Below are 11,507 nucleotides of genomic sequence, written 5' to 3'. Positions count from 1 at the left end.
TCCTTAACCTGAGATTCAACTTCTTCCAAGTGAACATGTACTGCAGGTTGTTGTGATCATAATATATATCAATATGAACTCCATAAAAGTAATGGCACCAAATCTTCAAAGCATAAACCACGACCAACAACTCTAAATCATTAGTTAGATAATTCTTCCCATGCACCTTAAGCTGCCTAAAAACATACACCACCACCATGCCATGCTGCATTAAAACACAACCAAGTACCATACGGGATGCATCACAATATATAATGAAACCATAAGTACCCTCAAATAGGGTCAAAATCGAAGTCGAAGTTAACTTACCCTTTAACTTCTCAAAACTACCCTCACAAGCATCAGACCATAAGAACTTCACCTTCTCCTGAGTTAACTTAGTCAATAGGATAATAATCGAAGAGAAACTCTCCATAAACCTCCTATAATAATTGGCTAAACCCAAGAAGCTCTGAATATTGGTTGGAGTCGTGGGTTTAGGCTACTTCTTAACCACCATAAATTTCTGTGTATCTACCATGATGCCCTCACTAGAAACAACATGACCCAGAAAATTAACAACATTCAACTAGAACTCACACTTGGAAAATTTACCATACAAACATTGATCTTTAAGGGTCTGCAATACTATATGGATGTGATTGGCATAATCCTTCTCACTCTATAAATATACAAGAATATCATCACTGAACATAATGACAAACAAGTCAAGAAAATAATGGAATACCTGGTTCAGAAGATCCATAAATGCCGCCTGGGCATTAGTTAAACTGAAGGACATCACCAAGAACTCAAAATGACTATAACGGGTTAAAAAAGAGTCTTAGGGATGTCCACCTACCTAATCTTCATCTGATGATAACCCGACTGAAGATTGTCTTAGAGAAGTACTTAGCACCCTGAAACTGGTCATAAAGATCATTAATCCTAGGGAGTGGTTACTTATTCTTTAGTATCACCTTATTCAATTGACGGTAGTCTATACACATTCGAAGGGAGCCATACTTCTTACACATGAAAATAATAAGAGCACCCCATAGGGAAACACTAGAGTGAATAAAACCCTTATCAAGAAGGTCTTTCAACTACACCTTTTCTTTTATTCAAATTAGTTGGAGACATTCTATAAGGAAGGATACAGATAGGATGGGTATCCAGTAGAAGGTCAATCCCAAAATAATTTCCCTATTGGGAGAAATACCAGGTAGATAGTTAGGAAACACTTTGGGAAAATCACTAACCTTGGGGACAAACTGTAAAGAAGAACCTTCAAAATTAGAATTCTTAACCCGAACTAGATGATATAGGCAACCTTTGGAAATAAATTTCCTGGCTGTAAGATAAGAAATGAACCTTCCTTAGGTGCTAAAGCTACCTTCCAACTCAATCACAAGTTCATTTGGGAATTGGAAACTAACCCTTTGGGTTCTACAAATAAAGGACGTATAACACAATAGAGCCAATCCATCCCCAATATAACATCAAAATCTAGCATATCCAACTTTATTTAATCCACCAAGGTCTCCCCACCACAGATAGATACCGCACAACCCATATATACTCTTCTAGCAACCAAAAAATCACCCACTGGGGTGATTCAAAAAAGAGGTTTGAAATACACTTAGGACCAAATCCAAAATAAATAGCCATATAAGAGGTCATATAATAATGATTAGACCCTAGATCAAGTAAGCAATACACATCATAAGAGAAGAATTGTAATGTACTAGTGACAACATCATGAGAAGGCTCAAATTTCTAATGGGTGGTAAGAGCATACAAACAATTCCATCCAGAGCCGGTACTAGAAGCGGCACCCTTTAGTGCCGGTGATAAAAAAGTAAAAATCAAAACCTTATTAGTCCAGTATCCACCTTAGATGAAGGATAATCATGCTGCATGTGACCAAGCTGACCACACCTAAAATACTTATTCTTTTCGTCATCATAAATACCCCAATCCACCTGCCTATAGAAGCGACAAAGGGGATAAGATGGGGCCAACTGAGCTTTGTTGGCCGATGATTGGGCACCTTGTGCCCTAAATCTATTATCTTTCTAGAAGCAAAGATCACCAGATGATTTAGGATATAAAGCACTAGCCGTGGAATAAGATCTAGAATTTCCCCACTTCTTCTTAGATCACTGCCCGAGATCTCTACCACTATTCTGATAACCTTCTCTCTATTCTGAATACTTGAATTTCTTAATCTTCCTTTCCCCTATTTCAAATTGCTTTATTTTTACTCCTCAACCTGTTTCATATACACCATAAGTCTAGAGATATCCATATCCTTGTTCAACAAGGCGACCTTGCACTCCAAATCCAAATCACAAGACAAGCCCAAGGTGAACTTTCTCATCCTCTCCCTCATAGATGACATTAACTCTGGAGCATAACAAGATAACTGATAAAATTTCAAGGCATGCTCCTTAACAATTATTCTGCCTTATTTCAGTTTTACAAATTGCTCGGCCTTCGCTTCTCTCAACTCCTAAGAAAGAAATAGATCTAAAAAGGTACTCGAAAGGTCATCCCATATTGTTGGCTTGACATCTTCTCACCTCATCTTCTCTACTCCTCATACCACTGATATGGAAGATCCTTCAACTTATATCCGGCAAATTCAATGCCCTTAGAGTCAGAAGCATGCATAACTCTGAAGATCTTTTCCATCTCATTAATAAAATTTTGAGGATCCTTCTCAACCTATGAAAATCGAAGGGCTCAACCTCATAAACTAGACAACTCTAGTAACTTCAAAAGATGGAGCAATAGAAGCAATACGCTCAGTCTGAGAAGCCACTAACTGGGTAAGCAAAAGGATTGAATAATGAAACTCAGTACTAGAAACATCGGCTTAAGGTATCCAAGGTTGAATAGAGGGAATTGGTGGAACTACACGAGGGCAATAAGGAGCTAGATCCCTAGACCAGGTCTGTACCCTATAAGTAGATGAGCTTCATCCATATTATCCTCAAGAGAGACTAAAGAGTTTCCACAAGCATTAGATTTTCTAGGGGGCATGATCTGAAGTCCGAATAAATAGAAATTAGAGGGGATTCAAGGCCTTAGACTCTATAGCCCAAAATAGAACAACAAGAAAGGGAAACATTCCTAAATGTCTTGTAACCTCTCCCTAATAAGTGTGGCGCACTACACACCCATAAAATAACTCTACTTGACATGACTTTGTGGAAAACTAATTGACCATGAATCTAGGCTCTGAGACCAACTTTGTCATGACCCAAACCAGCATCTGCCTATGACGGGCATTCCAAGTCTGCCGTGGATCGGAGACCACCCCATTTGCCAAGTCCCACAAAACATAATACACTAATAGAGGATGAATTTGGAACATATAACAAAGATAAAGGTAAACTCAAGAAATCTATGATACATCAACAACCAATACCCAATCCATAGTAATCCACAAAGCCTTTATGGCAAAATGAATCATGACAATGTCGGGACATGCACCCGATGATAACTAAAATAATTCTAAATAAAAGTCTATGATAAATATAAACCAAGAACAACAATCTTTCGAAAGATGGAGGCTCACCACTTTAAGCTGATTGCCGATAACTCAAAAATCTAATCACTACACAGAAAACACAGAAGTGTCTCTGGTTCCTGCATTGCATGGGGATACAACATCCAAAAATGGTTAGCGGGTTGAGAGCTAGCATGTAACTCAGGGGAGGGATAAAATAATACCATGATCAATAACTTAATATCATCCCAATCCATTGCACACAATCATATGCATATACATATACATAAATATAATATGTAGGGGTAAGGAACAAGGCTTAGCATGAACTTTACAACATTATCCTAGATTGTGTAGCTCAACCATCATAAAAGGGTACCCACGAGCAATATGGGCTCAGCTCTCCCTACTGAAAGTCCCCAAGTACATATAGCCACATAAACAAGAGAAATAATCATATGTACATATGTCACAACCCAAACCAGGGCTCGATCATAACGGGTATCTCAAGTCCACCGGGGACCAGAGACAACTCCTTTGCACCTAACCAAACAACATAATATCCATAATATTGGATGAATTCCAAATATATAACAATATAACACATGATAAGATTAAAGAATAAAAGGTAAGTCTATGACCGATAACCAGTAACCAGCTAAAATAAGCAACTAACATCACCCAAGTCCACAGTACTCCAACAAAACCTTATAACAAAAAAAACCAAAACCCAGTCTTGGTTGGGACATCCTCGACTCTAAATGATGAAAATGACAATGATATTGATAATAATAATGGAAACTCTCAATTCTAATCTATGTTAATAACTGATGAAATGTCTAAGTCTTCCAGAGAATAGAAGCTCACCATTTCAGTACAATGAGTTAATGAACCAAGTCGATCCTCCTAACTCTTCATAGGAAAAGTAGAGGTATCTTTGGGACCTACTTTACATGGGGATACAAAGTTTGTTGATGGTTAGTGGTTGGGTCACTAGCATGTAAATTAGGTATAGTGGATTAAATAATGCCATTAATATCAATTCAAAACCAATCAAAATACAATGCATATAACCGTATACCTTTACATATATATATATATATATATATATATCTAAATATCACATGGCGGGATAGGGGACAAGTCTTAACATGCACATTAATATTTTAGCCTGGATTGTGTAGCTCAACCATCATAACATACGAAGTCACCCACGGGCTATATGTGCCCAACTTTCCCCCTGATGGTAGGGCCCCAGTGTGTGTGGCCCCATAAATCAAAGGGTATGCATATGCACTATGAGGGACTTAAAGCTCCCAGTCATATGATAATAATAATAAGGGAGACTCAAAACACCCAGTTATATAGCCCCTCATGTCGGTAATATAATGTAGGAGACTCAAACCTCCCAGTCATATGATAATAATAATAAGGAAGACTCAAACCACCCAGTTATATAGACCCTCATGTCGGTAATTGCGGTTTCTAGTATTGATATCTCGGGACTTCCAGTTTCACGACTCAGTTACATAACCATCATTAAACCATAATTAATAAATTTTCACACATTTCCATCATTGAGCCACGATCCATATTCAGGCATACATTTTTGGTATCGTCATACCAACTACACTTACAAGGAAACATCAACATGCCAAAACAATTTCATTATTAGGGAACATTCATAGCCCCCATGGTTCAATTATACATTATCTTAGAGAATCACGCAATCTCTTAGGGTTCAATTTCAAAACCATTATCACTTTATGCAATAGTTCAAGAGTAGTTCAGTATGCATGCTTTTTATATTCAAAAACCAATTTCACAATATAGGGCTAAGGTCATAACCACTTCAAAAGTCATAAGTTGGGAAATCACAATTCCCTAATTTATTCACATACCTATGCATCAAATTGATTTTAAAACCACCATTTACATAATCCATGCAGGGACAAACATGAAACATCACATAAACACCAGTTATTCAAAACACTTAACCCATGTTTTCAAAACCAACATCAATACTATATGAACAACACTTCCAAACTTATGCTTTTAACAAATTAGCAATTAGGGAAGAGTAACATGCCTGGAATACCAAGTTTCACAGATAGAATTCAATCCTTAATCCCTTGGATGACCTACTTCTTGAAAACCCTAAGTATGACTGCTTGAGGTACTTGAGAGAGATGTGGAAGTGTTTGAGTACATATAAATGAAAAATAACCCCCTTAAGTGCTTTATGAACATGGGGTTTTAATTTAGTGAGAAGGAAATTGTCCAAAGTGCTCTTAATTTAAAAACTAAAATTTAGTCGTCAGTGACTACAAGTCACTATACGACTCGTAGTGACTCATTATAACTCGTCACCATGATTCGCAACCAAGACATCCTCTAGGGAACTTACAATGTGATGACCCTAAGACTTAACTAATATGACTCGTAATGGGACCCTATGACTCGTAGGGTTCAGTCGTAGTCAACACAGAACCTATTTAGGGTAAACACTAGACATCCTATGATTTGCACCCAACGATTTGTAATGAGTCCTTACGAATCTTACTGAGCCACTCGTACTCAGATCGAAAGTTAGTCACACACTTCCTTTTTAGGCTACGATTGGGTCTCTAAGACCCATGAAGACCACCTATGACTCGTAGGGGAGTCGTAGTCAGGACAGTGGGGATAAAACTTTAGATATTTTCAAGGACCAAAAACCCAGGGTGTTACATACTTCCCCCCCTTAGGATCATTCATCTTCGAATTATAGGACAAGATATTTATTTGTAGGATTTGACTCCAATATAACCAACTTACCTTTAACAAAGACAAAAAATAAGATGTTAAAGAATACACATACCTCCAGCCCAATTACCCGACGTAGGGAACAAGAATGGATACTTGGACTTCATGTCCTCCCCGGCTTCTGACGTAGCTTCATCAGCCTCTTGGTTCCTCTAAAGAAGCTTTATCAATACCACATCCTTGGTCCATAATCGACAGACTTGTCAATCCAAAATCTCAATCGAGACTTCCTCATAGGATAAGGAATCTAAAATACCCACCTCCTCCAAAGGAACGACCATCAAAGGATCACCCATGCACTTTCTTAACATCAAAACAGGAAACACTGGGTGAATGGAGCTCAAACTAGAAGGCAACTCTAATTCACATGCAACATTACCAACCCTCTTCAAAATAAAGTATGGACCAATATAACGAGGAATGAGATTCCTCTTCTTACCAAACTACATCACTCCTTTCATAGGAGACACCTTTAAGAACATCCAATCACCAATACTGAACTCCAACTCCCTTCACCTTACATCTGCGTAGGACTTCTGATGACTTTGGGAGGTTAAAGTCTATACTAAATCACCTTTACCTTCTTCATGGCTCGGTGAACCAAATCAGGGCCAAATAGTATTTTTTCACCAACCTCAAACCACTTAATAGGACACCTATACCTCCTACCACATAAGGCCTCAAACGGGGCCATACTAATGCTAGAGTGTTAATTTTTGTTGTAGGCAAATTCTATGAGGGGCAAGTGGTAAACCCAACTACCATTAAAATGAAATACACAAACCGAACCATTTTTTTTGAGGACTGAATTATCATTTCTTCTTGGCCATCCATCTGCGGGTGGAAAGTTGTGCTAAGGGTTACCTTAGTCCCTAAACATCACTAGAACAACCTCCAAAAGTGAGATGAGAACTGAGTGACTCGATCAGGTATGATGGAAATTGGAGTACCATGCAACTTCATAATCTCCACAATGTACAACTTGGTATAATTCTCAAAAGAAAAATTAGTCCTTACTGGCAAGAAGTGAGCAAACTTAGTCATCCTATCCATGATGACCCAAATCGAATCAAATTGCTAGTGAGACCACAGAAGATCGGTGACAAAATCTATATTAATTATTTCCCATTTCCATATTGCCAACTCAATCTCTTGAGTCAATCCACCGGGCCTTAAGTGCCCCACCTTCACTTACTGACACGCCATGCTTTTAGCCATAAAATCCATATCCCTCTTCATATTATTCCACCAATAAATCTCCTTAAGATTATGATACATTTTTGTCGAACTATGATGAATAGTATAATGCGACTCATGAGCTTCAGCCAAAATTCTTCTTCGCAACCCATCAATATAAAAACACATAATCTACCTTGGTACCTCAAGATATCATCACCACCGATCTCGAAAATCATCACCTTCTGCCTACCTACATCATTCTCCTTCACCCCAGCATCAAGAGATGACTTTTTCACCTCTTGAACAATTACACCACTATCCCTAAAATCCAATAGACGAACTCCTAGATTAACAAAATAGTGAATATCCTTCATAAAATTCCATATCTTTTCGTCCACATAAGATAAGATTCCTATGGACAACCTGCTAAGAGCATCAACAACCATGTTAGCTTTACTTATATAATAGTGGAGACTCATGTAATAGTCCTTAAACAACTCAAGCCACCTTCTTTGCCTGAGATTTAGCTCCTTCTGAGTGAACATCTATTGTAATCTCTTATGATCAGAATAAATATCAACATGGACCCCATACAAATAATGTTGCTAGATCTTCAATGCAAGCACTATAGCTAACAATTTGAAATCATGAGTCAAGCATTTCTTCTCATAAACTTTTAATTGTCTAAAGGCATAAGCAACCACCTTGTAATGCCACATTAACACCACCCAGTCCTACTTGGGAGGCATCACAATATACCACTAAACCATCGTTGCCCTCAAGTAGAGTCAAAATCAGAGCTAAAGTTAACTTATCCTTTAACTTCTCAAAACTACCCTCAAAAGCATCAAACCATAAAAATTTTACCTTCTTCTGAGTCAACTTAGTCAATGGGGCAGTAATAGAAGAAATCTTTCCACAAACCTTCTATAATAACTGGCTAAACACAAAAAGCTCCGAATGTCGTTGGAGTCATAGATCTAGGCTACTTATAAACCACCACAACCTTCTATGGATCTACCATGATCCCTTCACTAGAAATAATATGTCCTAGATAAGTCACAAAATTTAATTAGAACTCACACTTTGAGAACTTAACATACAACCATTGATCCTTCAAGGTTTACAACACAAGGTGGAGGTGATTGACATGATCTGCCTCGTCCTTATAATACACCAAAATATCATCAATAAAGACAATCACAAAAAAGTTCAGAAATTGATGAAAAACCTGATTCATAAGATCCATAAATGCTATCGGGGTATTTGTCAAACCAAAGGATATCACTAAAAATTCAAATAACCATATCAGGTTCGAAAAGCAGCCTTAGGGATTTACACCTCCCTAATTTTCAAATGATGATAACCCGACTGAAGGTCAATCTTATAAAAAAACTTGGCACCCTGAAGCTGATCAAATAGATCATCAATACTCAGAAGGGGATACTTTTTCATTATGGTCACCTTATTTAATTGGCGGTAATCAATACATATCAGAAAGGATCCACCCTTCTTATGGACAAAAAGAATAGGAGTGCCCCATGGAGACACTAGGGCGGATAAAACCCTTATCCAGAAAATCTTTCTACTGCTCTTTGAGTTCTTTCAACTAAACCAGAGTCATTTTGTAAGGAGAGATAGAAATAGGATATGTTTTTGGATAAAGATCAATCCCAAAATCAATTTCCTTGTCAGGAGGAACACATGGAAGATCATTAGGGAACACCTCAAGTAATTCACAGACCACAAGGACAGTCTACAAAGAAGGATCTTGAGATTTAGAATCCTTAACATATACTAAGTTATAGAGACATCCTTTAGAAACCAATTTTCGGGCTCTAACATATGAAATGAACCTTTCCTTAGGTACTAGGGAGATACCTTCCCATTTGATCACTGGCTCATTTAGGAAATAGAAATTGACCCTTCTGGTCCAACAATCAAGGGACATATAACACAAATGCAATTATTTTATTACCAAAATCATATCAAAGTCTAACATGTACAACTCTATCAGATCCACCAAGTTCTCCCCACTATAGACCAAAATTATAGAACCCTTATACACCCTTTTATCCATAATAGAGTCATCCATCGGGGTGGATACAGAAAAGGGGTTCGAAATACTTTCAGGATCAAAACCAAAATGGAAATCCACTTAAGGGGTCACATAATAAAGGATAGACCCGAGATCAAGTAGACAATATACATCATGAGAGAAGAGTTTGAGCGTACAAGTAACAATATCAAGGGATGCTTTAGAATCCTAGAGGGTGGCAAGAGCATACAAGCAGTTTTATTCAGTGCCAGAGCTAGAAACAAAAGTTGCACCCTTTGGTACAGGAGCTGATAAAGTAGCAACATGAATTTTATTTTCCCAAAAGCAACTTTAGAAGGGAAATTCCTATGCATATGATGTATCTGATCCCATTTATAATATTTGTTCCCTCTTTTTTCACAAACACCATGATGCACCTGACCACAAAATCTGATAGGGGACATGATAAAGTTGACTGAGCCCTACTAACTTGAGGTTGGGATCTTGGTACTCTAAACCAACTATTATACTGAGAACAATGATCACCTGACGACTTTGAATAAGGAGCACTAGCTGTAGAGTAGGAACTGGAATTGCCCCACTTTTTCTTGAACCGCTTTTCACCATCTCTATCACTCTGCTGATGACCTCCACCCTATTTTGAGCAGTAAAAGTTCTTATTCTACCTTTTATTTATCTCTGCTTTTTTCTTCTTTTCCTCTTCCATTTGTTGCATATACACCACAAGTCTAAAGATGTGTATGTCATTATTCAACAAGGTAGCCTTTCTCTCTAAGATCAACTCATAAGAAAACACAGTGGCAAATTACTCATTTTATCCCTCATGCTAGACATTAATTAGAGCATAATGCGACAACTGATGAAGTTTCAAGGCATACACCTTTTCTATCATCCCGCCTTGCTTTAAATTTATGAATTCCTCAACCTTTGCCTCCATTAACTCCTGAGGAAAGAAATAATCAAGAAAAGAACTAGAGAAATCATCCCACAAAGAGGATTCAACATCATCACCCTAAGCTGCTCCCACTCTTCATACCATTGGTATGCTACATCCTTCAACTGATAAGCTGTGAAATCTATACCTTCCATCTCAGTAGCATGCATCACACATAAATATTTTTCATCCCATTAATGAAATTTTATGGATCTTTTTCAACTTTAGAACTAGTGAAAGTAGGAGGGCTCAACCTCATGAATTGGCCAACTCTAGTAGCCTCAGAGGATGGAGAAACAAAAGCAACACACTCAGTCTGGGAGGCCACCAACTAGGTAAGTAAATGAATTGACTATCAAAACTTAGTATTAGTCATGCTAGCTAGAGGTTCCTGAGGAGTGATAGGGGAACCGCTGGAGCTCCATCAGGCTAATCAGAAGCAGTGACCCTAGACCAGGTCTAAACTCTTGGAGTAGGCTGAGGTTCATTCATATTATCCTTAGATGGGACAAAAAAGTTTCCATGAACATCAGATCTTCTGGGAGGCAAGATCTAAAAAGCAAACATGCAGGAATTAGAGGAGATTCAAGAACTTAGACTCAAGTATATAGCTCAAAATAAAAAAACAAAAAAGGTAAACACTCCTAAATACCTCATAGCCTCTCCCTTATAAGTGTGGTATTCTACACACCCATAAAAGAGACTCTACTTGACACAACTTTATGGATACCCAATGACACCTAAACTAGCTCTAATACCATCTTTGTCATGATCCGAACTTGGGCCCAACTGTGATGTGTATTTGTTGTCCATTGGAGACTGGAGACCACCCCTTTGAACCTAACCAAACATAATAATATCGTCAATGTCAAATATTTTAACTTTCATGACTCATCTACATAACCTTCATTAAAGCCTAATTAAAATAATTGTCTCACATTCCTATTTATTAAACCAAGATACACATTCAGGAATACATTATTGGTATCATCATACCTACTATACTTGCATGGTAACATCAACATACCAAAATA

Source organism: Capsicum annuum, chromosome 11 (genome assembly GCF_002878395.1).
Source record: "Capsicum annuum cultivar UCD-10X-F1 chromosome 11, UCD10Xv1.1, whole genome shotgun sequence".
In the NCBI taxonomy this organism is placed as follows: domain Eukaryota; kingdom Viridiplantae; phylum Streptophyta; class Magnoliopsida; order Solanales; family Solanaceae; genus Capsicum; species Capsicum annuum.
Note: the sequence above shows the minus strand (reverse complement) of the source record.